The sequence below is a fragment of the Anomaloglossus baeobatrachus genome, unplaced genomic scaffold (assembly GCF_048569485.1).
Source record: "Anomaloglossus baeobatrachus isolate aAnoBae1 unplaced genomic scaffold, aAnoBae1.hap1 Scaffold_325, whole genome shotgun sequence".
Classification (NCBI taxonomy): Eukaryota; Metazoa; Chordata; class Amphibia; order Anura; family Aromobatidae; genus Anomaloglossus; species Anomaloglossus baeobatrachus.
This window is the reverse complement of record NW_027442639.1, coordinates 206,787-234,395: the sequence shown is the minus strand read 5'-3', so window position 1 is coordinate 234,395 and position 27,609 is coordinate 206,787. Positions and strand designations below refer to the sequence as shown.

The 27,609-nt window shown below is 47.5% G+C and overlaps 17 non-coding genes across 17 annotated transcripts; all 17 read right to left on the bottom strand.

Moving 5' to 3' along the window:
- Positions 1 to 61: 61 nt before the first annotated feature.
- On the bottom strand, positions 62 to 252 carry LOC142270051 (U2 spliceosomal RNA). The gene has a single exon (XR_012735421.1). It is a non-coding gene; the product is annotated as a U2 spliceosomal RNA (small nuclear RNA).
- A 1,117-nt stretch (positions 253 to 1,369) lies between these two features.
- LOC142270050 (U2 spliceosomal RNA) lies at positions 1,370 to 1,560 on the bottom strand. The gene has a single exon (XR_012735420.1). It is a non-coding gene; the product is annotated as a U2 spliceosomal RNA (small nuclear RNA).
- Positions 1,561 to 2,677: 1,117 nt separating this feature from the next.
- On the bottom strand, positions 2,678 to 2,868 carry LOC142270049 (U2 spliceosomal RNA). The gene has a single exon (XR_012735419.1). It is a non-coding gene; the product is annotated as a U2 spliceosomal RNA (small nuclear RNA).
- Positions 2,869 to 3,985: 1,117 nt separating this feature from the next.
- Positions 3,986 to 4,176, bottom strand: LOC142270048 (U2 spliceosomal RNA). The gene has a single exon (XR_012735418.1). It is a non-coding gene; the product is annotated as a U2 spliceosomal RNA (small nuclear RNA).
- A 1,117-nt stretch (positions 4,177 to 5,293) lies between these two features.
- Positions 5,294 to 5,484, bottom strand: LOC142270047 (U2 spliceosomal RNA). The gene has a single exon (XR_012735417.1). It is a non-coding gene; the product is annotated as a U2 spliceosomal RNA (small nuclear RNA).
- Positions 5,485 to 6,601: 1,117 nt separating this feature from the next.
- On the bottom strand, positions 6,602 to 6,792 carry LOC142270046 (U2 spliceosomal RNA). Its single transcript, XR_012735416.1, has one exon. It is a non-coding gene; the product is annotated as a U2 spliceosomal RNA (small nuclear RNA).
- A 1,117-nt stretch (positions 6,793 to 7,909) lies between these two features.
- On the bottom strand, positions 7,910 to 8,100 carry LOC142270044 (U2 spliceosomal RNA). The gene has a single exon (XR_012735414.1). It is a non-coding gene; the product is annotated as a U2 spliceosomal RNA (small nuclear RNA).
- Positions 8,101 to 9,217: 1,117 nt separating this feature from the next.
- Positions 9,218 to 9,408, bottom strand: LOC142270042 (U2 spliceosomal RNA). The gene has a single exon (XR_012735413.1). It is a non-coding gene; the product is annotated as a U2 spliceosomal RNA (small nuclear RNA).
- Positions 9,409 to 10,524: 1,116 nt separating this feature from the next.
- LOC142270041 (U2 spliceosomal RNA) lies at positions 10,525 to 10,715 on the bottom strand. Its single transcript, XR_012735412.1, has one exon. It is a non-coding gene; the product is annotated as a U2 spliceosomal RNA (small nuclear RNA).
- Positions 10,716 to 11,832: 1,117 nt separating this feature from the next.
- On the bottom strand, positions 11,833 to 12,023 carry LOC142270040 (U2 spliceosomal RNA). The gene has a single exon (XR_012735411.1). It is a non-coding gene; the product is annotated as a U2 spliceosomal RNA (small nuclear RNA).
- A 1,117-nt stretch (positions 12,024 to 13,140) lies between these two features.
- Positions 13,141 to 13,331, bottom strand: LOC142270039 (U2 spliceosomal RNA). The gene has a single exon (XR_012735410.1). It is a non-coding gene; the product is annotated as a U2 spliceosomal RNA (small nuclear RNA).
- Positions 13,332 to 14,446: 1,115 nt separating this feature from the next.
- LOC142270038 (U2 spliceosomal RNA) lies at positions 14,447 to 14,637 on the bottom strand. The gene has a single exon (XR_012735409.1). It is a non-coding gene; the product is annotated as a U2 spliceosomal RNA (small nuclear RNA).
- A 7,510-nt stretch (positions 14,638 to 22,147) lies between these two features.
- LOC142270037 (U2 spliceosomal RNA) lies at positions 22,148 to 22,338 on the bottom strand. The gene has a single exon (XR_012735408.1). It is a non-coding gene; the product is annotated as a U2 spliceosomal RNA (small nuclear RNA).
- Positions 22,339 to 23,455: 1,117 nt separating this feature from the next.
- LOC142270122 (U2 spliceosomal RNA) lies at positions 23,456 to 23,646 on the bottom strand. Its single transcript, XR_012735484.1, has one exon. It is a non-coding gene; the product is annotated as a U2 spliceosomal RNA (small nuclear RNA).
- A 1,117-nt stretch (positions 23,647 to 24,763) lies between these two features.
- Positions 24,764 to 24,954, bottom strand: LOC142270036 (U2 spliceosomal RNA). The gene has a single exon (XR_012735407.1). It is a non-coding gene; the product is annotated as a U2 spliceosomal RNA (small nuclear RNA).
- Positions 24,955 to 26,071: 1,117 nt separating this feature from the next.
- LOC142270035 (U2 spliceosomal RNA) lies at positions 26,072 to 26,262 on the bottom strand. Its single transcript, XR_012735406.1, has one exon. It is a non-coding gene; the product is annotated as a U2 spliceosomal RNA (small nuclear RNA).
- Positions 26,263 to 27,379: 1,117 nt separating this feature from the next.
- LOC142270120 (U2 spliceosomal RNA) lies at positions 27,380 to 27,570 on the bottom strand. Its single transcript, XR_012735483.1, has one exon. It is a non-coding gene; the product is annotated as a U2 spliceosomal RNA (small nuclear RNA).
- Between the last annotated feature and the right edge of the window lie 39 nt (positions 27,571 to 27,609).

The window sequence follows — 27,609 nt, the reverse complement described above, 5'->3', positions numbered from 1 at the left end:
TCGCTAATCGGGCTAATATGAATCAGGTGAATCGAGTTCTGCTTTTGGAAACTGGGTTAAGAAGGGGTGCACCGTTCCTGGAGGTACTGCAATACCAGGTCAATGCGTGGAGTGGACAGAGCAAGCTCTTTTTCCATCTCCCTGTTCTAAAAATCCATTTAATATATGGTCCCCAGATAGGGGACGTATCAGATATTAAACTGATAAGAACAGATACTACACTTGATCTTAGCCAAAAGGCCGAGAAGCGATAACCAGAATTGGTTTGGGCCTCGAGTGGCACCCTGGCCTATGCCGGACACATCTTAGGGAGAGAGAGCGAGAGGGAGACAAACCCACGCCTACACAAGACATTTTGTCACCCAAGCCAACCCTTGAAAAGGCTGCTTTGCAGAGCAAAAACAAGAAGAATGGTGCGTTTTGCAGCCGCCGCCCACTGCAATGAATCTGAATAACTCCTCCTTTAGGGCGCAAGCAACTCCCCTCCCCCTTGCAGTCTTTCCAATTCACGATACAAAAAGACGGACAGGACAGGTTGCCTGACTTTCCGTCACTGCCACCCTTTGCCATCCTTACCCGTAGAAAGCCCTTTCATCATCCCCAAACCCTAATCTTTTCCCTTTCCTTCCCAGCCCCCAAACCCTGCCCTCTGTACCTTTCTCACCACCCGCTTCCCTTCTCCTGTCATCCCCCTACCACCCGGGAAAAAAAGAGATTGCCCCCTCCTTCCACTAGCCCACCCTCCCACCCAAAGAACAACTTCTTCTGCGCAGCTTGTTTTCTAGGCAGCAGCGCTATTGTGATGTCATCGGGGGGCATTGTGACAAGCCGCCAGTGTTCCGTCTCTTCATGTTGTGCACTGTTCAAACCGAAAATACATCAACAGGCAGGCTACAGAAAAGCTTACTAACAAAGGTTAGAGAGGGGCTTTCTCAGAGGGCTTTTTACAGTTTGTCTATTCCCAATTAGCCGGTTTAGTATACTTAATGAAAGTACTAATTCTTTCATAGGCCGCCCATTCTTAGTATTTGACGTTCAGGTAACAACAGGTAACTTTATTTGGAGTGGAAGCAGAGAGATAACACCAGATGCCAATTGTAGATCCTCTCACACCTGTGGTCACTGCAGCATCTGACTCCACTTTGTCCAAAAGGGATCTATTCCATTCAATTACACATGATCTAGATTAGACTGACAACAAGATACTGCACGGGACATAGCAGAGTTGGTGAAGTTGAGTGGTGATGAGTTTGCTATTTGGATGAATAAAGCAAGTAAAAAGTGTGTTAGATAAAAATTCATTTCAATTCGCTAATCGGGCTAATATGAATCAGGTGAATCGAGTTCTGCTTTTGGAAACTGGGTTAAGAAGGGGTGCACCGTTCCTGGAGGTACTGCAATACCAGGTCAATGCGTGGAGTGGACAGAGCAAGCTCTTTTTCCATCTCCCTGTTCTAAAAATCCATTTAATATATGGTCCCCAGATAGGGGACGTATCAGATATTAAACTGATAAGAACAGATACTACACTTGATCTTAGCCAAAAGGCCGAGAAGCGATAACCAGAATTGGTTTGGGCCTCGAGTGGCACCCTGGCCTATGCCGGACACATCTTAGGGAGAGAGAGCGAGAGGGAGACAAACCCACGCCTACACAAGACATTTTGTCACCCAAGCCAACCCTTGAAAAGGCTGCTTTGCAGAGCAAAAACAAGAAGAATGGTGCGTTTTGCAGCCGCCGCCCACTGCAATGAATCTGAATAACTCCTCCTTTAGGGCGCAAGCAACTCCCCTCCCCCTTGCAGTCTTTCCAATTCACGATACAAAAAGACGGACAGGACAGGTTGCCTGACTTTCCGTCACTGCCACCCTTGGCCATCCTTACCCGTAGAAAGCCCTTTCATCATCCCCAAACCCTAATCTTTTCCCTTTCCTTCCCAGCCCCCAAACCCTGCCCTCTGTACCTTTCTCACCACCCGCTTCCCTTCTCCTGTCATCCCCCTACCACCCGGGAAAAAAAGAGATTGCCCCCTCCTTCCACTAGCCCACCCTCCCACCCAAAGAACAACTTCTTCTGCGCAGCTTGTTTTCTAGGCAGCAGCGCTATTGTGATGTCATCGGGGGGCATTGTGACAAGCCGCCAGTGTTCCGTCTCTTCATGTTGTGCACTGTTCAAACCGAAAATACATCAACAGGCAGGCTACAGAAAAGCTTACTAACAAAGGTTAGAGAGGGGCTTTCTCAGAGGGCTTTTTACAGTTTGTCTATTCCCAATTAGCCGGTTTAGTATACTTAATGAAAGTACTAATTCTTTCATAGGCCGCCCATTCTTAGTATTTGACGTTCAGGTAACAACAGGTAACTTTATTTGGAGTGGAAGCAGAGAGATAACACCAGATGCCAATTGTAGATCCTCTCACACCTGTGGTCACTGCAGCATCTGACTCCACTTTGTCCAAAAGGGATCTATTCCATTCAATTACACATGATCTAGATTAGACTGACAACAAGATACTGCACGGGACATAGCAGAGTTGGTGAAGTTGAGTGGTGATGAGTTTGCTATTTGGATGAATAAAGCAAGTAAAAAGTGTGTTAGATAAAAATTCATTTCAATTCGCTAATCGGGCTAATATGAATCAGGTGAATCGAGTTCTGCTTTTGGAAACTGGGTTAAGAAGGGGTGCACCGTTCCTGGAGGTACTGCAATACCAGGTCAATGCGTGGAGTGGACAGAGCAAGCTCTTTTTCCATCTCCCTGTTCTAAAAATCCATTTAATATATGGTCCCCAGATAGGGGACGTATCAGATATTAAACTGATAAGAACAGATACTACACTTGATCTTAGCCAAAAGGCCGAGAAGCGATAACCAGAATTGGTTTGGGCCTCGAGTGGCACCCTGGCCTATGCCGGACACATCTTAGGGAGAGAGAGCGAGAGGGAGACAAACCCACGCCTACACAAGACATTTTGTCACCCAAGCCAACCCTTGAAAAGGCTGCTTTGCAGAGCAAAAACAAGAAGAATGGTGCGTTTTGCAGCCGCCGCCCACTGCAATGAATCTGAATAACTCCTCCTTTAGGGCGCAAGCAACTCCCCTCCCCCTTGCAGTCTTTCCAATTCACGATACAAAAAGACGGACAGGACAGGTTGCCTGACTTTCCGTCACTGCCACCCTTTGCCATCCTTACCCGTAGAAAGCCCTTTCATCATCCCCAAACCCTAATCTTTTCCCTTTCCTTCCCAGCCCCCAAACCCTGCCCTCTGTACCTTTCTCACCACCCGCTTCCCTTCTCCTGTCATCCCCCTACCACCCGGGAAAAAAAGAGATTGCCCCCTCCTTCCACTAGCCCACCCTCCCACCCAAAGAACAACTTCTTCTGCGCAGCTTGTTTTCTAGGCAGCAGCGCTATTGTGATGTCATCGGGGGGCATTGTGACAAGCCGCCAGTGTTCCGTCTCTTCATGTTGTGCACTGTTCAAACCGAAAATACATCAACAGGCAGGCTACAGAAAAGCTTACTAACAAAGGTTAGAGAGGGGCTTTCTCAGAGGGCTTTTTACAGTTTGTCTATTCCCAATTAGCCGGTTTAGTATACTTAATGAAAGTACTAATTCTTTCATAGGCCGCCCATTCTTAGTATTTGACGTTCAGGTAACAACAGGTAACTTTATTTGGAGTGGAAGCAGAGAGATAACACCAGATGCCAATTGTAGATCCTCTCACACCTGTGGTCACTGCAGCATCTGACTCCACTTTGTCCAAAAGGGATCTATTCCATTCAATTACACATGATCTAGATTAGACTGACAACAAGATACTGCACGGGACATAGCAGAGTTGGTGAAGTTGAGTGGTGATGAGTTTGCTATTTGGATGAATAAAGCAAGTAAAAAGTGTGTTAGATAAAAATTCATTTCAATTCGCTAATCGGGCTAATATGAATCAGGTGAATCGAGTTCTGCTTTTGGAAACTGGGTTAAGAAGGGGTGCACCGTTCCTGGAGGTACTGCAATACCAGGTCAATGCGTGGAGTGGACAGAGCAAGCTCTTTTTCCATCTCCCTGTTCTAAAAATCCATTTAATATATGGTCCCCAGATAGGGGACGTATCAGATATTAAACTGATAAGAACAGATACTACACTTGATCTTAGCCAAAAGGCCGAGAAGCGATAACCAGAATTGGTTTGGGCCTCGAGTGGCACCCTGGCCTATGCCGGACACATCTTAGGGAGAGAGAGCGAGAGGGAGACAAACCCACGCCTACACAAGACATTTTGTCACCCAAGCCAACCCTTGAAAAGGCTGCTTTGCAGAGCAAAAACAAGAAGAATGGTGCGTTTTGCAGCCGCCGCCCACTGCAATGAATCTGAATAACTCCTCCTTTAGGGCGCAAGCAACTCCCCTCCCCCTTGCAGTCTTTCCAATTCACGATACAAAAAGACGGACAGGACAGGTTGCCTGACTTTCCGTCACTGCCACCCTTTGCCATCCTTACCCGTAGAAAGCCCTTTCATCATCCCCAAACCCTAATCTTTTCCCTTTCCTTCCCAGCCCCCAAACCCTGCCCTCTGTACCTTTCTCACCACCCGCTTCCCTTCTCCTGTCATCCCCCTACCACCCGGGAAAAAAAGAGATTGCCCCCTCCTTCCACTAGCCCACCCTCCCACCCAAAGAACAACTTCTTCTGCGCAGCTTGTTTTCTAGGCAGCAGCGCTATTGTGATGTCATCGGGGGGCATTGTGACAAGCCGCCAGTGTTCCGTCTCTTCATGTTGTGCACTGTTCAAACCGAAAATACATCAACAGGCAGGCTACAGAAAAGCTTACTAACAAAGGTTAGAGAGGGGCTTTCTCAGAGGGCTTTTTACAGTTTGTCTATTCCCAATTAGCCGGTTTAGTATACTTAATGAAAGTACTAATTCTTTCATAGGCCGCCCATTCTTAGTATTTGACGTTCAGGTAACAACAGGTAACTTTATTTGGAGTGGAAGCAGAGAGATAACACCAGATGCCAATTGTAGATCCTCTCACACCTGTGGTCACTGCAGCATCTGACTCCACTTTGTCCAAAAGGGATCTATTCCATTCAATTACACATGATCTAGATTAGACTGACAACAAGATACTGCACGGGACATAGCAGAGTTGGTGAAGTTGAGTGGTGATGAGTTTGCTATTTGGATGAATAAAGCAAGTAAAAAGTGTGTTAGATAAAAATTCATTTCAATTCGCTAATCGGGCTAATATGAATCAGGTGAATCGAGTTCTGCTTTTGGAAACTGGGTTAAGAAGGGGTGCACCGTTCCTGGAGGTACTGCAATACCAGGTCAATGCGTGGAGTGGACAGAGCAAGCTCTTTTTCCATCTCCCTGTTCTAAAAATCCATTTAATATATGGTCCCCAGATAGGGGACGTATCAGATATTAAACTGATAAGAACAGATACTACACTTGATCTTAGCCAAAAGGCCGAGAAGCGATAACCAGAATTGGTTTGGGCCTCGAGTGGCACCCTGGCCTATGCCGGACACATCTTAGGGAGAGAGAGCGAGAGGGAGACAAACCCACGCCTACACAAGACATTTTGTCACCCAAGCCAACCCTTGAAAAGGCTGCTTTGCAGAGCAAAAACAAGAAGAATGGTGCGTTTTGCAGCCGCCGCCCACTGCAATGAATCTGAATAACTCCTCCTTTAGGGCGCAAGCAACTCCCCTCCCCCTTGCAGTCTTTCCAATTCACGATACAAAAAGACGGACAGGACAGGTTGCCTGACTTTCCGTCACTGCCACCCTTTGCCATCCTTACCCGTAGAAAGCCCTTTCATCATCCCCAAACCCTAATCTTTTCCCTTTCCTTCCCAGCCCCCAAACCCTGCCCTCTGTACCTTTCTCACCACCCGCTTCCCTTCTCCTGTCATCCCCCTACCACCCGGGAAAAAAAGAGATTGCCCCCTCCTTCCACTAGCCCACCCTCCCACCCAAAGAACAACTTCTTCTGCGCAGCTTGTTTTCTAGGCAGCAGCGCTATTGTGATGTCATCGGGGGGCATTGTGACAAGCCGCCAGTGTTCCGTCTCTTCATGTTGTGCACTGTTCAAACCGAAAATACATCAACAGGCAGGCTACAGAAAAGCTTACTAACAAAGGTTAGAGAGGGGCTTTCTCAGAGGGCTTTTTACAGTTTGTCTATTCCCAATTAGCCGGTTTAGTATACTTAATGAAAGTACTAATTCTTTCATAGGCCGCCCATTCTTAGTATTTGACGTTCAGGTAACAACAGGTAACTTTATTTGGAGTGGAAGCAGAGAGATAACACCAGATGCCAATTGTAGATCCTCTCACACCTGTGGTCACTGCAGCATCTGACTCCACTTTGTCCAAAAGGGATCTATTCCATTCAATTACACATGATCTAGATTAGACTGACAACAAGATACTGCACGGGACATAGCAGAGTTGGTGAAGTTGAGTGGTGATGAGTTTGCTATTTGGATGAATAAAGCAAGTAAAAAGTGTGTTAGATAAAAATTCATTTCAATTCGCTAATCGGGCTAATATGAATCAGGTGAATCGAGTTCTGCTTTTGGAAACTGGGTTAAGAAGGGGTGCACCGTTCCTGGAGGTACTGCAATACCAGGTCAATGCGTGGAGTGGACAGAGCAAGCTCTTTTTCCATCTCCCTGTTCTAAAAATCCATTTAATATATGGTCCCCAGATAGGGGACGTATCAGATATTAAACTGATAAGAACAGATACTACACTTGATCTTAGCCAAAAGGCCGAGAAGCGATAACCAGAATTGGTTTGGGCCTCGAGTGGCACCCTGGCCTATGCCGGACACATCTTAGGGAGAGAGAGCGAGAGGGAGACAAACCCACGCCTACACAAGACATTTTGTCACCCAAGCCAACCCTTGAAAAGGCTGCTTTGCAGAGCAAAAACAAGAAGAATGGTGCGTTTTGCAGCCGCCGCCCACTGCAATGAATCTGAATAACTCCTCCTTTAGGGCGCAAGCAACTCCCCTCCCCCTTGCAGTCTTTCCAATTCACGATACAAAAAGACGGACAGGACAGGTTGCCTGACTTTCCGTCACTGCCACCCTTTGCCATCCTTACCCGTAGAAAGCCCTTTCATCATCCCCAAACCCTAATCTTTTCCCTTTCCTTCCCAGCCCCCAAACCCTGCCCTCTGTACCTTTCTCACCACCCGCTTCCCTTCTCCTGTCATCCCCCTACCACCCGGGAAAAAAAGAGATTGCCCCCTCCTTCCACTAGCCCACCCTCCCACCCAAAGAACAACTTCTTCTGCGCAGCTTGTTTTCTAGGCAGCAGCGCTATTGTGATGTCATCGGGGGGCATTGTGACAAGCCGCCAGTGTTCCGTCTCTTCATGTTGTGCACTGTTCAAACCGAAAATACATCAACAGGCAGGCTACAGAAAAGCTTACTAACAAAGGTTAGAGAGGGGCTTTCTCAGAGGGCTTTTTACAGTTTGTCTATTCCCAATTAGCCGGTTTAGTATACTTAATGAAAGTACTAATTCTTTCATAGGCCGCCCATTCTTAGTATTTGACGTTCAGGTAACAACAGGTAACTTTATTTGGAGTGGAAGCAGAGAGATAACACCAGATGCCAATTGTAGATCCTCTCACACCTGTGGTCACTGCAGCATCTGACTCCACTTTGTCCAAAAGGGATCTATTCCATTCAATTACACATGATCTAGATTAGACTGACAACAAGATACTGCACGGGACATAGCAGAGTTGGTGAAGTTGAGTGGTGATGAGTTTGCTATTTGGATGAATAAAGCAAGTAAAAAGTGTGTTAGATAAAAATTCATTTCAATTCGCTAATCGGGCTAATATGAATCAGGTGAATCGAGTTCTGCTTTTGGAAACTGGGTTAAGAAGGGGTGCACCGTTCCTGGAGGTACTGCAATACCAGGTCAATGCGTGGAGTGGACAGAGCAAGCTCTTTTTCCATCTCCCTGTTCTAAAAATCCATTTAATATATGGTCCCCAGATAGGGGACGTATCAGATATTAAACTGATAAGAACAGATACTACACTTGATCTTAGCCAAAAGGCCGAGAAGCGATAACCAGAATTGGTTTGGGCCTCGAGTGGCACCCTGGCCTATGCCGGACACATCTTAGGGAGAGAGAGCGAGAGGGAGACAAACCCACGCCTACACAAGACATTTTGTCACCCAAGCCAACCCTTGAAAAGGCTGCTTTGCAGAGCAAAAACAAGAAGAATGGTGCGTTTTGCAGCCGCCGCCCACTGCAATGAATCTGAATAACTCCTCCTTTAGGGCGCAAGCAACTCCCCTCCCCCTTGCAGTCTTTCCAATTCACGATACAAAAAGACGGACAGGACAGGTTGCCTGACTTTCCGTCACTGCCACCCTTTGCCATCCTTACCCGTAGAAAGCCCTTTCATCATCCCCAAACCCTAATCTTTTCCCTTTCCTTCCCAGCCCCCAAACCCTGCCCTCTGTACCTTTCTCACCACCCGCTTCCCTTCTCCTGTCATCCCCCTACCACCCGGGAAAAAAAGAGATTGCCCCCTCCTTCCACTAGCCCACCCTCCCACCCAAAGAACAACTTCTTCTGCGCAGCTTGTTTTCTAGGCAGCAGCGCTATTGTGATGTCATCGGGGGGCATTGTGACAAGCCGCCAGTGTTCCGTCTCTTCATGTTGTGCACTGTTCAAACCGAAAATACATCAACAGGCAGGCTACAGAAAAGCTTACTAACAAAGGTTAGAGAGGGGCTTTCTCAGAGGGCTTTTTACAGTTTGTCTATTCCCAATTAGCCGGTTTAGTATACTTAATGAAAGTACTAATTCTTTCATAGGCCGCCCATTCTTAGTATTTGACGTTCAGGTAACAACAGGTAACTTTATTTGGAGTGGAAGCAGAGAGATAACACCAGATGCCAATTGTAGATCCTCTCACACCTGTGGTCACTGCAGCATCTGACTCCACTTTGTCCAAAAGGGATCTATTCCATTCAATTACACATGATCTAGATTAGACTGACAACAAGATACTGCACGGGACATAGCAGAGTTGGTGAAGTTGAGTGGTGATGAGTTTGCTATTTGGATGAATAAAGCAAGTAAAAAGTGTGTTAGATAAAAATTCATTTCAATTCGCTAATCGGGCTAATATGAATCAGGTGAATCGAGTTCTGCTTTTGGAAACTGGGTTAAGAAGGGGTGCACCGTTCCTGGAGGTACTGCAATACCAGGTCAATGCGTGGAGTGGACAGAGCAAGCTCTTTTTCCATCTCCCTGTTCTAAAAATCCATTTAATATATGGTCCCCAGATAGGGGACGTATCAGATATTAAACTGATAAGAACAGATACTACACTTGATCTTAGCCAAAAGGCCGAGAAGCGATAACCAGAATTGGTTTGGGCCTCGAGTGGCACCCTGGCCTATGCCGGACACATCTTAGGGAGAGAGAGCGAGAGGGAGACAAACCCACGCCTACACAAGACATTTTGTCACCCAAGCCAACCCTTGAAAAGGCTGCTTTGCAGAGCAAAAACAAGAAGAATGGTGCGTTTTGCAGCCGCCGCCCTCTGCAATGAATCTGAATAACTCCTCCTTTAGGGCGCAAGCAACTCCCCTCCCCCTTGCAGTCTTTCCAATTCACGATACAAAAAGACGGACAGGACAGGTTGCCTGACTTTCCGTCACTGCCACCCTTTGCCATCCTTACCCGTAGAAAGCCCTTTCATCATCCCCAAACCCTAATCTTTTCCCTTTCCTTCCCAGCCCCCAAACCCTGCCCTCTGTACCTTTCTCACCACCCGCTTCCCTTCTCCTGTCATCCCCCTACCACCCGGGAAAAAAAGAGATTGCCCCCTCCTTCCACTAGCCCACCCTCCCACCCAAAGAACAACTTCTTCTGCGCAGCTTGTTTTCTAGGCAGCAGCGCTATTGTGATGTCATCGGGGGGCATTGTGACAAGCCGCCAGTGTTCCGTCTCTTCATGTTGTGCACTGTTCAAACCGAAAATACATCAACAGGCAGGCTACAGAAAAGCTTACTAACAAAGGTTAGAGAGGGGCTTTCTCAGAGGGCTTTTTACAGTTTGTCTATTCCCAATTAGCCGGTTTAGTATACTTAATGAAAGTACTAATTCTTTCATGGCCGCCCATTCTTAGTATTTGACGTTCAGGTAACAACAGGTAACTTTATTTGGAGTGGAAGCAGAGAGATAACACCAGATGCCAATTGTAGATCCTCTCACACCTGTGGTCACTGCAGCATCTGACTCCACTTTGTCCAAAAGGGATCTATTCCATTCAATTACACATGATCTAGATTAGACTGACAACAAGATACTGCACGGGACATAGCAGAGTTGGTGAAGTTGAGTGGTGATGAGTTTGCTATTTGGATGAATAAAGCAAGTAAAAAGTGTGTTAGATAAAAATTCATTTCAATTCGCTAATCGGGCTAATATGAATCAGGTGAATCGAGTTCTGCTTTTGGAAACTGGGTTAAGAAGGGGTGCACCGTTCCTGGAGGTACTGCAATACCAGGTCAATGCGTGGAGTGGACAGAGCAAGCTCTTTTTCCATCTCCCTGTTCTAAAAATCCATTTAATATATGGTCCCCAGATAGGGGACGTATCAGATATTAAACTGATAAGAACAGATACTACACTTGATCTTAGCCAAAAGGCCGAGAAGCGATAACCAGAATTGGTTTGGGCCTCGAGTGGCACCCTGGCCTATGCCGGACACATCTTAGGGAGAGAGAGCGAGAGGGAGACAAACCCACGCCTACACAAGACATTTTGTCACCCAAGCCAACCCTTGAAAAGGCTGCTTTGCAGAGCAAAAACAAGAAGAATGGTGCGTTTTGCAGCCGCCGCCCACTGCAATGAATCTGAATAACTCCTCCTTTAGGGCGCAAGCAACTCCCCTCCCCCTTGCAGTCTTTCCAATTCACGATACAAAAAGACGGACAGGACAGGTTGCCTGACTTTCCGTCACTGCCACCCTTTGCCATCCTTACCCGTAGAAAGCCCTTTCATCATCCCCAAACCCTAATCTTTTCCCTTTCCTTCCCAGCCCCCAAACCCTGCCCTCTGTACCTTTCTCACCACCCGCTTCCCTTCTCCTGTCATCCCCCTACCACCCGGGAAAAAAAGAGATTGCCCCCTCCTTCCACTAGCCCACCCTCCCACCCAAAGAACAACTTCTTCTGCGCAGCTTGTTTTCTAGGCAGCAGCGCTATTGTGATGTCATCGGGGGGCATTGTGACAAGCCGCCAGTGTTCCGTCTCTTCATGTTGTGCACTGTTCAAACCGAAAATACATCAACAGGCAGGCTACAGAAAAGCTTACTAACAAAGGTTAGAGAGGGGCTTTCTCAGAGGGCTTTTTACAGTTTGTCTATTCCCAATTAGCCGGTTTAGTATACTTAATGAAAGTACTAATTCTTTCATAGGCCGCCCATTCTTAGTATTTGACGTTCAGGTAACAACAGGTAACTTTATTTGGAGTGGAAGCAGAGAGATAACACCAGATGCCAATTGTAGATCCTCTCACACCTGTGGTCACTGCAGCATCTGACTCCACTTTGTCCAAAAGGGATCTATTCCATTCAATTACACATGATCTAGATTAGACTGACAACAAGATACTGCACGGGACATAGCAGAGTTGGTGAAGTTGAGTGGTGATGAGTTTGCTATTTGGATGAATAAAGCAAGTAAAAAGTGTGTTAGATAAAAATTCATTTCAATTCGCTAATCGGGCTAATATGAATCAGGTGAATCGAGTTCTGCTTTTGGAAACTGGGTTAAGAAGGGGTGCACCGTTCCTGGAGGTACTGCAATACCAGGTCAATGCGTGGAGTGGACAGAGCAAGCTCTTTTTCCATCTCCCTGTTCTAAAAATCCATTTAATATATGGTCCCCAGATAGGGGACGTATCAGATATTAAACTGATAAGAACAGATACTACACTTGATCTTAGCCAAAAGGCCGAGAAGCGATAACCAGAATTGGTTTGGGCCTCGAGTGGCACCCTGGCCTATGCCGGACACATCTTAGGGAGAGAGAGCGAGAGGGAGACAAACCCACGCCTACACAAGACATTTTGTCACCCAAGCCAACCCTTGAAAAGGCTGCTTTGCAGAGCAAAAACAAGAAGAATGGTGCGTTTTGCAGCCGCCGCCCACTGCAATGAATCTGAATAACTCCTCCTTTAGGGCGCAAGCAACTCCCCTCCCCCTTGCAGTCTTTCCAATTCACGATACAAAAAGACGGACAGGACAGGTTGCCTGACTTTCCGTCACTGCCACCCTTTGCCATCCTTACCCGTAGAAAGCCCTTTCATCATCCCCAAACCCTAATCTTTTCCCTTTCCTTCCCAGCCCCCAAACCCTGCCCTCTGTACCTTTCTCACCACCCGCTTCCCTTCTCCTGTCATCCCCCTACCACCCGGGAAAAAAAGAGATTGCCCCCTCCTTCCACTAGCCCACCCTCCCACCCAAAGAACAACTTCTTCTGCGCAGCTTGTTTTCTAGGCAGCAGCGCTATTGTGATGTCATCGGGGGGCATTGTGACAAGCCGCCAGTGTTCCGTCTCTTCATGTTGTGCACTGTTCAAACCGAAAATACATCAACAGGCAGGCTACAGAAAAGCTTACTAACAAAGGTTAGAGAGGGGCTTTCTCAGAGGGCTTTTTACAGTTTGTCTATTCCCAATTAGCCGGTTTAGTATACTTAATGAAAGTACTAATTCTTTCATAGGCCGCCCATTCTTAGTATTTGACGTTCAGGTAACAACAGGTAACTTTATTTGGAGTGGAAGCAGAGAGATAACACCAGATGCCAATTGTAGATCCTCTCACACCTGTGGTCACTGCAGCATCTGACTCCACTTTGTCCAAAAGGGATCTATTCCATTCAATTACACATGATCTAGATTAGACTGACAACAAGATACTGCACGGGACATAGCAGAGTTGGTGAAGTTGAGTGGTGATGAGTTTGCTATTTGGATGAATAAAGCAAGTAAAAAGTGTGTTAGATAAAAATTCATTTCAATTCGCTAATCGGGCTAATATGAATCAGGTGAATCGAGTTCTGCTTTTGGAAACTGGGTTAAGAAGGGGTGCACCGTTCCTGGAGGTACTGCAATACCAGGTCAATGCGTGGAGTGGACAGAGCAAGCTCTTTTTCCATCTCCCTGTTCTAAAAATCCATTTAATATATGGTCCCCAGATAGGGGACGTATCAGATATTAAACTGATAAGAACAGATACTACACTTGATCTTAGCCAAAAGGCCGAGAAGCGATAACCAGAATTGGTTTGGGCCTCGAGTGGCACCCTGGCCTATGCCGGACACATCTTAGGGAGAGAGCGAGAGGGAGACAAACCCACGCCTACACAAGACATTTTGTCACCCAAGCCAACCCTTGAAAAGGCTGCTTTGCAGAGCAAAAACAAGAAGAATGGTGCGTTTTGCAGCCGCCGCCCACTGCAATGAATCTGAATAACTCCTCCTTTAGGGCGCAAGCAACTCCCCTCCCCCTTGCAGTCTTTCCAATTCACGATACAAAAAGACGGACAGGACAGGTTGCCTGACTTTCCGTCACTGCCACCCTTTGCCATCCTTACCCGTAGAAAGCCCTTTCATCATCCCCAAACCCTAATCTTTTCCCTTTCCTTCCCAGCCCCCAAACCCTGCCCTCTGTACCTTTCTCACCACCCGCTTCCCTTCTCCTGTCATCCCCCTACCACCCGGGAAAAAAAGAGATTGCCCCCTCCTTCCACTAGCCCACCCTCCCACCCAAAGAACAACTTCTTCTGCGCAGCTTGTTTTCTAGGCAGCAGCGCTATTGTGATGTCATCGGGGGGCATTGTGACAAGCCGCCAGTGTTCCGTCTCTTCATGTTGTGCACTGTTCAAACCGAAAATACATCAACAGGCAGGCTACAGAAAAGCTTACTAACAAAGGTTAGAGAGGGGCTTTCTCAGAGGGCTTTTTACAGTTTGTCTATTCCCAATTAGCCGGTTTAGTATACTTAATGAAAGTACTAATTCTTTCATAGGCCGCCCATTCTTAGTATTTGACGTTCAGGTAACAACAGGTAACTTTATTTGGAGTGGAAGCAGAGAGATAACACCAGATGCCAATTGTAGATCCTCTCACACCTGTGGTCACTGCAGCATCTGACTCCACTTTGTCCAAAAGGGATCTATTCCATTCAATTACACATGATCTAGATTAGACTGACAACAAGATACTGCACGGGACATAGCAGAGTTGGTGAAGTTGAGTGGTGATGAGTTTGCTATTTGGATGAATAAAGCAAGTAAAAAGTGTGTTAGATAAAAATTCATTTCAATTCGCTAATCGGGCTAATATGAATCAGGTGAATCGAGTTCTGCTTTTGGAAACTGGGTTAAGAAGGGGTGCACCGTTCCTGGAGGTACTGCAATACCAGGTCAATGCGTGGAGTGGACAGAGCAAGCTCTTTTTCCATCTCCCTGTTCTAAAAATCCATTTAATATATGGTCCCCAGATAGGGGACGTATCAGATATTAAACTGATAAGAACAGATACTACACTTGATCTTAGCCAAAAGGCCGAGAAGCGATAACCAGAATTGGTTTGGGCCTCGAGTGGCACCCTGGCCTATGCCGGACACATCTTAGGGAGAGAGCGAGAGGGAGACAAACCCACGCCTACACAAGACATTTTGTCACCCAAGCCAACCCTTGAAAAGGCTGCTTTGCAGAGCAAAAACAAGAAGAATGGTGCGTTTTGCAGCCGCCGCCCACTGCAATGAATCTGAATAACTCCTCCTTTAGGGCGCAAGCAACTCCCCTCCCCCTTGCAGTCTTTCCAATTCACGATACAAAAAGACGGACAGGACAGGTTGCCTGACTTTCCGTCACTGCCACCCTTTGCCATCCTTACCCGTAGAAAGCCCTTTCATCATCCCCAAACCCTAATCTTTTCCCTTTCCTTCCCAGCCCCCAAACCCTGCCCTCTGTACCTTTCTCACCACCCGCTTCCCTTCTCCTGTCATCCCCCTACCACCCGGGAAAAAAAGAGATTGCCCCCTCCTTCCACTAGCCCACTGTTACGGTTGCTGCGAGCACTGGAGACTATGTCCAGATTTCTTGCTACTGCACATGTGCGAGCGCTGGAGACTAAGTCCAGATTTCTTGCTACTGCACATGTGCGAGCGCTGGAGACTAAGTCCAGATTTCTTGCTACTGCACATGTGCGAGCGCTGGAGACTAAGTCCAGATTTCTTGCTACTGCACATGTGCGAGCGCCGGAGACTAAGTCCAATCTTGGAGCCATTGCACATGTGCGGGTGACATCATCGCTGACACGAGGTCACATGTCTCTGACACCTTCTATGCCGATTGGTCGCTGGTCATGTGCTTGTGACGTCTTGCTCGGTGATAGGCCAGCATGACGTCACTCCTGTCGTTCTGGAAGCGGATTGGCTCTGGTGTCCTCCATCTTGGATGAGGCACAGAGTCTATATAAGACCCTGACACACGCCGCATGGTGCTCAGTCCTCTTGGTTCATGCATATGAGTAGACGCTCTGTGCGCGTTCCTCTAGGCATTCCTCTGTCTATGCTAGGTGAGCGCTACCGGCAGGGTAGCGTTCTTATACCTTACAGCTTCGGCTGCTGTCCGTATCCTTACCTCTTAGGGGAGCGGACATAGGCAGGTGCCTGAGGCACATGGTCTGGCTGGGCCTTGTGATTGTACTCGTAGGTGGACGTTGCCGCTAGGGTAACGTTCCTTATACTGCGTCTGGCAGTTGTTCGTATCCTCGCACACTAGGGGAGCGAACAGAGGTAGGAGCTTTGTGCGGCTTACGCTGCTGTTCGTCTCTTTTGCACCACTAGAAGAGCGGACCTAGGCAGGTGCCATATCTAGTGGTTCGTGTCCTCGCACACTAGTGGAGCGAACGCAGGTAGGAGCTTTGTGCGGCTTACGCTGCTGTTCGTCTCTTTTGCACCACTAGAAGAGCGGACCTAGGTAGGTGCCATTTCGCACACATTGCCTTTGTATCTGTGATTATTAACAGAGATCATTCCACACACCCTCCAAGTAAGGGAGGAATTGCTTTACTTTCTTATTATATCCTTCTGTGAGTTAACAGAGGTATTGCACTCTGCCATAGTCTGCAGCAAAGTCTTTGCACGGTGGACCCTGACTGTCTGATACTCCTTTCGGTTATTATCAGACAGCCCCCCGTAACATTAGGACTGAGCCAAGGGTCTGGCAGTTATGGCAGAATATCAGCAGTTACACCGTTACGTACAAGTACTTGAGTCACGGCTCAAGAGTATAGAGGATAAACCTCAGACCATGGTGACATCTGCACATGATCCTCGACTTGCTCTACCAAACAGATATTCTGGCGATGCCAGATCATGTCGTGGTTTCATTAGTCAGTGTCAGATACACCTAGAGGTTAACTCTTCTCGCTTCTCTACGGAGAGGTCCAGAGTAGGCTTTATCATCTCCTTACTTCAGGACAAAGCCTTAGAATGGGCGACTCCCCTATGGGAGCGCTCTGATGTGGTTACTCTGAGACATCAAGACTTTCTTGATGCTCTTAAGGCGGTATTCATGGGTCCGCAGGTTACCCATGATGCGGCCCTGAGACTGTTAGATCTATCTCAGGGTTCGTTATCCACTAGTTCTTATGCCATTGCTTTTAGAACTCTGGTGGCAGAACTAGATTGGCCAGAGAAGGTGTTGATTCCTATCTTCTGGAGAGGGTTGGCTGGCTATGTCAAGGATGCCCTTGCTACTCGTGAAGTCCCTGCTTCTCTGGAGGACTTGATCACAGTAGCAACGAGGATCGATGTACGCCATAAGGAACGTAGACTCGAGGTCTCTTCCTCACGCCCTAAGCATCGGGCTATTCCAGTTGTTGAGGGTCCACTACCATCTTCCTCAGCATCTGAAACATCTCCCACTCCTATGGAGTTAGGTCATACGTTCTCCAGACTACGCAAGTCTGGTCCTCCTATATGTTACGTATGTCGTCAGGCTGGGCACTATGCCAACAAGTGTCCTAGTCGTCAGGGAAACTCCCTGGCCTAGTAACCATTAGAGGGGGGTTACTAGAGACGTCTTCTGCACCCTCTAAGTGTTGTATCCCAGGTCAGCTCTCGTTATCTGAGAATACATGGCCTATTATGGCTTTTGTGGATTCCGGAGCTGACGGGATTTTTGTGTCCTCAGGATTTGTAAAGAGACACAATATTCCCTCTATCATGTTAGAGGCGCCTATTCCTGTCCGTGTTGTTAATGGAACTATGTTGTCTGACTCCATTACATTGAGGACAGTTCCCTTGCGCCTTTCCCTGTCTCAGGGTCACATAGAGGAGATTTCTTTTCTTGTTTTGCCTGAGGGTATAGACGACGTCCTTCTGGGTCTTCCATGGCTTCGGACTCATGCTCCTCACATTGACTGGGAGTCTGACAGCATTATTAGTTGGGGTTCGAAATGTCAGTCCCGATGTCTTCCCTTACCACCTAAGGTCGTTGCAGTTGCATCAACTGATCTCTCTCCCATACCTACACCCTATTTGGATTTCGCTGACGTGTTCTCCAAACAGGGTGCTGAGGTTCTTCCACCCCATAGGCCGTATGACTGTGCCATAGACCTTATCCCAGGTTCGGTTCCACCTAAAGGCAGGGTTTACCCCCTGTCGATACCTGAGTCGGAGGCCATGTCGACCTATATAAGAGAGAGCTTAGAGAAGGGGTTCATTCGTAAGTCTGTCTCTCCCGCGGGAGCTGGGTTTTTCTTTGTTCGGAAGAAAGAGGGTGATTTGCGTCCCTGCATAGATTACAGGGGTCTCAACGCAATCACAATAAAGAACAAATACCCATTACCTTTAATTTCGGAGCTCTTTGACAGACTGAGAGGAGCTCAAGTTTTTACGAAGTTGGATCTGCGGGGTGCGTATAACTTGGTACGAATTCGAAAGGGTGACGAATGGAAGACCGCTTTTAACACCCGAGACGGTCACTATGAATACCTCGTCATGCCTTTTGGGTTATGTAATGCACCCGCAGTATTTCAGGACTTCGTAAATGATGTGTTCAGGGATTTACTGTTATCCTCAGTAGTGGTGTATCTGGACGACATCCTGATTTTTTCTCCTGATCTGGAGACTCATCGTCAGGATGTCGTTCGTGTCCTTTCCCGTTTAAGGGAGCACTCATTGTTTGCTAAACTCGAGAAATGTGTATTCGAGCAGTCCTCATTGCCTTTTTTGGGTTACATTATCTCACAAGAGGGTCTGGCTATGGATCCTGCGAAGCTCTCTGCTGTCCTGCAATGGTCCGAACCTCATTCCTTGAAGGCGGTGCAACGCTTCTTAGGATTTATAAATTATTACAGGCAGTTCATACCCCATTTTTCTACTTTGGTGGCCCCTTTGGTGGCCTTGACTAAGAAAGGTGCTAATCCCAAAGCCTGGTCTACTGAGACATCTCAGGCTTTTGAGGCAGTAAAAAGACACTTTTCAACTGCTCCCGTTCTTCAAAGACCCGATGAGAGTAAGCCCTTCCTCTTAGAGGTTGATGCCTCTTCAGTGGGTGCTGGTGCGGTCTTGTATCAAAAGAACGGTGCAGGTAGAAAAAGGCCGTGTTTCTTCTTTGCTAAAACCTTTTCACCGGCAGAGAGAAACTATACCATTGGGGATAGGGAACTGTTCGCCTTGAGATTAGCCTTGGAGGAGTGGCGTCACTTGCTGGAAGGAGCGAAACATCCTTTCCAGGTCTATACAGACCATAAGAATCTGACGTACTTACAAACCGCTCAGCGTCTGAATCCTCGCCAAGCCCGCTGGTCCTTGTTTTTCTCCCGCTTTCACTTCTCCATCAACTATTTGTCTGGGAGTAAGAATAACAAGGCAGACGCCCTGTCTCGCTCTATGCTTTCTACCCAGGAAGAGATTGACGAACCTCGTCTTATCCTTCCCTCCAGGGTTTTTCATACGCTCTCTCCTGTGACGTTAGACCAAATCCCACCGGGCAAGACATTTGTTCCGCCTGATCGACAGAATGATATACTGTCATGGGCCCACACCTCAAAGGTGGGTGGGCATTTTGGTATTAGGCGGACACGAGAGTTACTGGAGAGGTGGTATTGGTGGCCACACTTAGCCAGCCACGTCAAGAGATATGTCGGTTCCTGCTACTCGTGTGCTCGCAACCGTCCATTACGGCAGAGACCGGCTGGGCTCTTGCATCCTTTACCAGTGCCAGATAGACCATGGGAGGTGGTAGGCATGGACTTTGTGGGTGATCTTCCATGTTCACAGGGACATAGATTTGTGTGGGTCATTACGGACCATTTCTCCCGGATGGTTCATCTCGTACCGTTATCGAGAATCCCATCTTCCAGGGTACTAGCCAAACTATTCCTCAAGCATGTCTTTAGGCTTCACGGGATGCCAGATCGTATCATTTGTGATAGAGGCCCGCAATTTACTTCCCGTTTCTGGCGAGATCTTTGTAGCCTTCTGCAAATTGAGTTGAATCTCTCTTCGGCATACCATCCGGAGACTAATGGTTTGGTTGAACGTACCAATCAATCTATGATTATATACCTTCGACACTTTGTTGCTGAGAACCACGATAACTGGTCCTCCCTCCTACCCTGGGCAGAATTTGCCCTTAACAATTCGCTGGCTGAGGCCACTGGGCAGACACCGTTCGTACTCAATAATGGGCAACACCCTAGGGTACCGGTACCGTTTCCCGCTGCTGCACCTCCTCCTCTTGTGGCCGACTGGGCAACTAATGCCAGAGAGGTTTGGGATCGGACTCAAGAGTCGATCCAAGCAGCTAAGGACCGTATGAAGACGGTGTCCGATCGGTTTCGTCGCCCGGCTCCTGTCTTTTCTCCAGGGGACTTTGTGTGGCTCTCTGCAAAACACGTGAGACTTAGAGTGAGCTCTGTCAAATTTGCTCCTCGCTTCCTGGGTCCTTATGAGGTTCTTCGACAGGTAAATCCTGTAGTCTATCAATTGAAGTTACCTGTCCATCTTAGGATTCATGACAAATTCCATGTCTCACTGCTAAAGCCGGCTATTTTACCTCACGCTCGTGAAGTGCACTCTCCTGCCTCTGATTCCTCTCGCTCTAGCTATGAGGTACGAGCCATAGTTGGTTCTAAGATGGTTAGAGGGCGCAGGTTCTTCTTGATAGATTGGGAGGGCTATGGCCCGGAACATCGCTCTTGGGAGCCTGAGGAGGCTGTCCATGCTCCCGACTTAGTTGCCGATTATCTGCGTCGCCGGGAGGGGGGCCCTTGAGGGGGAGGTACTGTTACGGTTGCTGCGAGCACTGGAGACTATGTCCAGATTTCTTGCTACTGCACATGTGCGAGCGCTGGAGACTAAGTCCAGATTTCTTGCTACTGCACATGTGCGAGCGCTGGAGACTAAGTCCAGATTTCTTGCTACTGCACATGTGCGAGCGCTGGAGACTAAGTCCAGATTTCTTGCTACTGCACATGTGCGAGCGCCGGAGACTAAGTCCAATCTTGGAGCCATTGCACATGTGCGGGTGACATCATCGCTGACACGAGGTCACATGTCTCTGACACCTTCTATGCCGATTGGTCGCTGGTCATGTGCTTGTGACGTCTTGCTCGGTGATAGGCCAGCATGACGTCACTCCTGTCGTTCTGGAAGCGGATTGGCTCTGGTGTCCTCCATCTTGGATGAGGCACAGAGTCTATATAAGACCCTGACACACGCCGCATGGTGCTCAGTCCTCTTGGTTCATGCATATGAGTAGACGCTCTGTGCGCGTTCCTCTAGGCATTCCTCTGTCTATGCTAGGTGAGCGCTACCGGCAGGGTAGCGTTCTTATACCTTACAGCTTCGGCTGCTGTCCGTATCCTTACCTCTTAGGGGAGCGGACATAGGCAGGTGCCTGAGGCACATGGTCTGGCTGGGCCTTGTGATTGTACTCGTAGGTGGACGTTGCCGCTAGGGTAACGTTCCTTATACTGCGTCTGGCAGTTGTTCGTATCCTCGCACACTAGGGGAGCGAACAGAGGTAGGAGCTTTGTGCGGCTTACGCTGCTGTTCGTCTCTTTTGCACCACTAGAAGAGCGGACCTAGGCAGGTGCCATATCTAGTGGTTCGTGTCCTCGCACACTAGTGGAGCGAACGCAGGTAGGAGCTTTGTGCGGCTTACGCTGCTGTTCGTCTCTTTTGCACCACTAGAAGAGCGGACCTAGGTAGGTGCCATTTCGCACACATTGCCTTTGTATCTGTGATTATTAACAGAGATCATTCCACACACCCTCCAAGTAAGGGAGGAATTGCTTTACTTTCTTATTATATCCTTCTGTGAGTTAACAGAGGTATTGCACTCTGCCATAGTCTGCAGCAAAGTCTTTGCACGGTGGACCCTGACTGTCTGATACTCCTTTCGGTTATTATCAGACAGCCCCCCGTAACACCCACCCTCCCACCCAAAGAACAACTTCTTCTGCGCAGCTTGTTTTCTAGGCAGCAGCGCTATTGTGATGTCATCGGGGGGCATTGTGACAAGCCGCCAGTGTTCCGTCTCTTCATGTTGTGCACTGTTCAAACCGAAAATACATCAACAGGCAGGCTACAGAAAAGCTTACTAACAAAGGTTAGAGAGGGGCTTTCTCAGAGGGCTTTTTACAGTTTGTCTATTCCCAATTAGCCGGTTTAGTATACTTAATGAAAGTACTAATTCTTTCATAGGCCGCCCATTCTTAGTATTTGACGTTCAGGTAACAACAGGTAACTTTATTTGGAGTGGAAGCAGAGAGATAACACCAGATGCCAATTGTAGATCCTCTCACACCTGTGGTCACTGCAGCATCTGACTCCACTTTGTCCAAAAGGGATCTATTCCATTCAATTACACATGATCTAGATTAGACTGACAACAAGATACTGCACGGGACATAGCAGAGTTGGTGAAGTTGAGTGGTGATGAGTTTGCTATTTGGATGAATAAAGCAAGTAAAAAGTGTGTTAGATAAAAATTCATTTCAATTCGCTAATCGGGCTAATATGAATCAGGTGAATCGAGTTCTGCTTTTGGAAACTGGGTTAAGAAGGGGTGCACCGTTCCTGGAGGTACTGCAATACCAGGTCAATGCGTGGAGTGGACAGAGCAAGCTCTTTTTCCATCTCCCTGTTCTAAAAATCCATTTAATATATGGTCCCCAGATAGGGGACGTATCAGATATTAAACTGATAAGAACAGATACTACACTTGATCTTAGCCAAAAGGCCGAGAAGCGATAACCAGAATTGGTTTGGGCCTCGAGTGGCACCCTGGCCTATGCCGGACACATCTTAGGGAGAGAGAGCGAGAGGGAGACAAACCCACGCCTACACAAGACATTTTGTCACCCAAGCCAACCCTTGAAAAGGCTGCTTTGCAGAGCAAAAACAAGAAGAATGGTGCGTTTTGCAGCCGCCGCCCACTGCAATGAATCTGAATAACTCCTCCTTTAGGGCGCAAGCAACTCCCCTCCCCCTTGCAGTCTTTCCAATTCACGATACAAAAAGACGGACAGGACAGGTTGCCTGACTTTCCGTCACTGCCACCCTTTGCCATCCTTACCCGTAGAAAGCCCTTTCATCATCCCCAAACCCTAATCTTTTCCCTTTCCTTCCCAGCCCCCAAACCCTGCCCTCTGTACCTTTCTCACCACCCGCTTCCCTTCTCCTGTCATCCCCCTACCACCCGGGAAAAAAAGAGATTGCCCCCTCCTTCCACTAGCCCACCCTCCCACCCAAAGAACAACTTCTTCTGCGCAGCTTGTTTTCTAGGCAGCAGCGCTATTGTGATGTCATCGGGGGGCATTGTGACAAGCCGCCAGTGTTCCGTCTCTTCATGTTGTGCACTGTTCAAACCGAAAATACATCAACAGGCAGGCTACAGAAAAGCTTACTAACAAAGGTTAGAGAGGGGCTTTCTCAGAGGGCTTTTTACAGTTTGTCTATTCCCAATTAGCCGGTTTAGTATACTTAATGAAAGTACTAATTCTTTCATAGGCCGCCCATTCTTAGTATTTGACGTTCAGGTAACAACAGGTAACTTTATTTGGAGTGGAAGCAGAGAGATAACACCAGATGCCAATTGTAGATCCTCTCACACCTGTGGTCACTGCAGCATCTGACTCCACTTTGTCCAAAAGGGATCTATTCCATTCAATTACACATGATCTAGATTAGACTGACAACAAGATACTGCACGGGACATAGCAGAGTTGGTGAAGTTGAGTGGTGATGAGTTTGCTATTTGGATGAATAAAGCAAGTAAAAAGTGTGTTAGATAAAAATTCATTTCAATTCGCTAATCGGGCTAATATGAATCAGGTGAATCGAGTTCTGCTTTTGGAAACTGGGTTAAGAAGGGGTGCACCGTTCCTGGAGGTACTGCAATACCAGGTCAATGCGTGGAGTGGACAGAGCAAGCTCTTTTTCCATCTCCCTGTTCTAAAAATCCATTTAATATATGGTCCCCAGATAGGGGACGTATCAGATATTAAACTGATAAGAATAGATACTACACTTGATCTTAGCCAAAAGGCCGAGAAGCGATAACCAGAATTGGTTTGGGCCTCGAGTGGCACCCTGGCCTATGCCGGACACATCTTAGGGAGAGAGAGCGAGAGGGAGACAAACCCACGCCTACACAAGACATTTTGTCACCCAAGCCAACCCTTGAAAAGGCTGCTTTGCAGAGCAAAAACAAGAAGAATGGTGCGTTTTGCAGCCGCCGCCCACTGCAATGAATCTGAATAACTCCTCCTTTAGGGCGCAAGCAACTCCCCTCCCCCTTGCAGTCTTTCCAATTCACGATACAAAAAGACGGACAGGACAGGTTGCCTGACTTTCCGTCACTGCCACCCTTTGCCATCCTTACCCGTAGAAAGCCCTTTCATCATCCCCAAACCCTAATCTTTTCCCTTTCCTTCCCAGCCCCCAAACTCTGCCCTCTGTACCTTTCTCACCACCCGCTTCCCTTCTCCTGTCATCCCCCTACCACCCGGGAAAAAAAGAGATTGCCCCCTCCTTCCACTAGCCCACCCTCCCACCCAAAGAACAACTTCTTCTGCGCAGCTTGTTTTCTAGGCAGCAGCGCTATTGTGATGTCATCGGGGGGCATTGTGACAAGCCGCCAGTGTTCCGTCTCTTCATGTTGTGCACTGTTCAAACCGAAAATACATCAACAGGCAGGCTACAGAAAAGCTTACTAACAAAGGTTAGAGAGGGGCTTTCTCAGAGGGCTTTTTACAGTTTGTCTATTCCCAATTAGCCGGTTTAGTATACTTAATGAAAGTACTAATTCTTTCATAGGCCGCCCATTCTTAGTATTTGACGTTCAGGTAACAACAGGTAACTTTATTTGGAGTGGAAGCAGAGAGATAACACCAGATGCCAATTGTAGATCCTCTCACACCTGTGGTCACTGCAGCATCTGACTCCACTTTGTCCAAAAGGGATCTATTCCATTCAATTACACATGATCTAGATTAGACTGACAACAAGATACTGCACGGGACATAGCAGAGTTGGTGAAGTTGAGTGGTGATGAGTTTGCTATTTGGATGAATAAAGCAAGTAAAAAGTGTGTTAGATAAAAATTCATTTCAATTCGCTAATCGGGCTAATATGAATCAGGTGAATCGAGTTCTGCTTTTGGAAACTGGGTTAAGAAGGGGTGCACCGTTCCTGGAGGTACTGCAATACCAGGTCAATGCGTGGAGTGGACAGAGCAAGCTCTTTTTCCATCTCCCTGTTCTAAAAATCCATTTAATATATGGTCCCCAGATAGGGGACGTATCAGATATTAAACTGATAAGAACAGATACTACACTTGATCTTAGCCAAAAGGCCGAGAAGCGATAACCAGAATTGGTTTGGGCCTCGAGTGGCACCCTGGCCTATGCCGGACACATCTTAGGGAGAGAGAGCGAGAGGGAGACAAACCCACGCCTACACAAGACATTTTGTCACCCAAGCCAACCCTTGAAAAGGCTGCTTTGCAGAGCAAAAACAAGAAGAATGGTGCGTTTTGCAGCCGCCGCCCACTGCAATGAATCTGAATAACTCCTCCTTTAGGGCGCAAGCAACTCCCCTCCCCCTTGCAGTCTTTCCAATTCACGATACAAAAAGACGGACAGGACAGGTTGCCTGACTTTCCGTCACTGCCACCCTTTGCCATCCTTACCCGTAGAAAGCCCTTTCATCATCCCCAAACCCTAATCTTTTCCCTTTCCTTCCCAGCCCCCAAACCCTGCCCTCTGTACCTTTCTCACCACCCGCTTCCCTTCTCCTGTCATCCCCCTACCACCCGGGAAAAAAAGAGATTGCCCCCTCCTTCCACTAGCCCACCCTCCCACCCAAAGAACAACTTCTTCTGCGCAGCTTGTTTTCTAGGCAGCAGCGCTATTGTGATGTCATCGGGGGGCATTGTGACAAGCCGCCAGTGTTCCGTCTCTTCATGTTGTGCACTGTTCAAACCGAAAATACATCAACAGGCAGGCTACAGAAAAGCTTACTAACAAAGGTTAGAGAGGGGCTTTCTCAGAGGGCTTTTTACAGTTTGTCTATTCCCAATTAGCCGGTTTAGTATACTTAATGAAAGTACTAATTCTTTCATAGGCCGCCCATTCTTAGTATTTGACGTTCAGGTAACAACAGGTAACTTTATTTGGAGTGGAAGCAGAGAGATAACACCAGATGCCAATTGTAGATCCTCTCACACCTGTGGTCACTGCAGCATCTGACTCCACTTTGTCCAAAAGGGATCTATTCCATTCAATTACACATGATCTAGATTAGACTGACAACAAGATACTGCACGGGACATAGCAGAGTTGGTGAAGTTGAGTGGTGATGAGTTTGCTATTTGGATGAATAAAGCAAGTAAAAAGTGTGTTAGATAAAAATTCATTTCAATTCGCTAATCGGGCTAATATGAATCAGGTGAATCGAGTTCTGCTTTTGGAAACTGGGTTAAGAAGGGGTGCACCGTTCCTGGAGGTACTGCAATACCAGGTCAATGCGTGGAGTGGACAGAGCAAGCTCTTTTTCCATCTCCCTGTTCTAAAAATCCATTTAATATATGGTCCCCAGATAGGGGACGTATCAGATATTAAACTGATAAGAACAGATACTACACTTGATCTTAGCCAAAAGGCCGAGAAGCGATAACCAGAATTGGTTTGGGCCTCGAGTGGCACCCTGGCCTATGCCGGACACATCTTAGGGAGAGAGAGCGAGAGGGAGACAAACCCACGCCTACACAAGACATTTTGTCACCCAAGCCAACCCTTGAAAAGGCTGCTTTGCAGAGCAAAAACAAGAAGAATGGTGCGTTTTGCAGCCGCCGCCCACTGCAATGAATCTGAATAACTCCTCCTTTAGGGCGCAAGCAACTCCCCTCCCCCTTGCAGTCTTTCCAATTCACGATACAAAAAGACGGACAGGACAGGTTGCCTGACTTTCCGTCACTGCCACCCTTTGCCATCCTTACCCGTAGAAAGCCCTTTCATCATCCCCAAACCCTAATCTTTTCCCTTTCCTTCCCAGCCCCCAAACCCTGCCCTCTGTACCTTTCTCACCACCCGCTTCCCTTCTCCTGTCATCCCCCTACCACCCGGGAAAAAAAGAGATTGCCCCCTCCTTCCACTAGCCCACCCTCCCACCCAAAGAACAACTTCTTCTGCGCAGCTTGTTTTCTAGGCAGCAGCGCTATTGTGATGTCATCGGGGGGCATTGTGACAAGCCGCCAGTGTTCCGTCTCTTCATGTTGTGCACTGTTCAAACCGAAAATACATCAACAGGCAGGCTACAGAAAAGCTTACTAACAAAGGTTAGAGAGGGGCTTTCTCAGAGGGCTTTTTACAGTTTGTCTATTCCCAATTAGCCGGTTTAGTATACTTAATGAAAGTACTAATTCTTTCATAGGCCGCCCATTCTTAGTATTTGACGTTCAGGTAACAACAGGTAACTTTATTTGGAGTGGAAGCAGAGAGATAACACCAGATGCCAATTGTAGATCCTCTCACACCTGTGGTCACTGCAGCATCTGACTCCACTTTGTCCAAAAGGGATCTATTCCATTCAATTACACATGATCTAGATTAGACTGACAACAAGATACTGCACGGGACATAGCAGAGTTGGTGAAGTTGAGTGGTGATGAGTTTGCTATTTGGATGAATAAAGCAAGTAAAAAGTGTGTTAGATAAAAATTCATTTCAATTCGCTAATCGGGCTAATATGAATCAGGTGAATCGAGTTCTGCTTTTGGAAACTGGGTTAAGAAGGGGTGCACCGTTCCTGGAGGTACTGCAATACCAGGTCAATGCGTGGAGTGGACAGAGCAAGCTCTTTTTCCATCTCCCTGTTCTAAAAATCCATTTAATATATGGTCCCCAGATAGGGGACGTATCAGATATTAAACTGATAAGAATAGATACTACACTTGATCTTAGCCAAAAGGCCGAGAAGCGATAACCAGAATTGGTTTGGGCCTCGAGTGGCACCCTGGCCT